Source organism: Octopus bimaculoides, chromosome 1 (genome assembly GCF_001194135.2).
Source record: "Octopus bimaculoides isolate UCB-OBI-ISO-001 chromosome 1, ASM119413v2, whole genome shotgun sequence".
Classification (NCBI taxonomy): Eukaryota; Metazoa; Mollusca; class Cephalopoda; order Octopoda; family Octopodidae; genus Octopus; species Octopus bimaculoides.
The window spans coordinates 194,096,498-194,097,718 of record NC_068981.1 but is presented as its reverse complement, the minus strand read 5'-3'; positions in this window follow the sequence as shown (position 1 = coordinate 194,097,718).

Genomic DNA, 1,221 nt, shown 5'->3' with positions numbered 1-1,221 from the left:
CTAGCGCGGACGCGCGACTGCGCGTTCGGGTCCGCGCTGCTTTAGTAGTACCGCTTGACCAACATTCAACACTTCATTAGAACTATAGTTAAAAATTTATCCGGGATTCCTACTGACTCGTGTTCTTTTGAAAGTTCTTTTAGTACCCTGTTTATCTACCGAAATATGTAGTATAGAATGGCTAGAATAATGGTAATTTATTTTTTATCCACCCGTTTCATGAAATGGGTGTAATAGTATTTACTGAAGAAAGGTACTGATTTTGGAGGGACAAAACTTTAAAGAAGAAAACAGCCACTCGGTTCCTTGATCTTTTCTTTCTCTACGAGGCAGTGAGAACCCTTTCGACAGTCTAGCGATCGGAAATTCACATTCATCTCACGGGACCTGTACAATAATAAAAATTTAGCTTTTTTACTATGTGGAGATGTTGCCAAGATTATAAAAATACTCGGCTTTGGAAGCATAAAATATCTTTTTCTGCCTCGAATTCAAGTTTGAACTTCTTCCGTTCGCCTTTTAATGATGGCTAAGTATAAACCTTTTTGTTTTTTTTGCGATACAAAACTGAAAATTTGAGATTCGTAATTTACATTTCTTAATCATATACATACCCTAAAAAATTCTGTTTTTTTTTACGCACGAGAAAAATTCCTACTTAGTAATGTTTCGGTATTGGTACATGACATAAGTAGCCCCTTGTGGGCAATAAAGAAATTGCACATGACATAAGTCAGGAGTGAATATGTGTGCGAGTGTGTTTGACTATTCACCTCTGTCGAGCAAATGGAAAACTGTTACAAAGTCACTCGTGACGTCATAGACTTTTATCGAAAGATTCCCTCCGATTCAATAGGAAAACCTTATAGTTTTACCTTGATTACTTGTCTTTTTAAACTTTAAAAAAAAAACTTTTACAATGAAAGTAAACAAAGTTAAAAATTTTTTTTTTTTTTTAGAAGCGTTGAGATGTATTGTGAGAAACAGAAATAAATTTATTTCTCAAACGTGTGATAATGCTATAAATAGCGAGATCAGGATAAATTATCCATATAATACAGAAAAATACATTACTGGCCAGCCATGAGACTCGAACTCATATCTCTGTGATTACGCGTCAAGTGTTTTTTTTTTACTTTAAGGAAAATTTTCTCATAAATGTGTTGCTGCTGGTTGGAAGCGCCATGATTGCAACAAAAGTGATTTGGTTTATCATAAAAG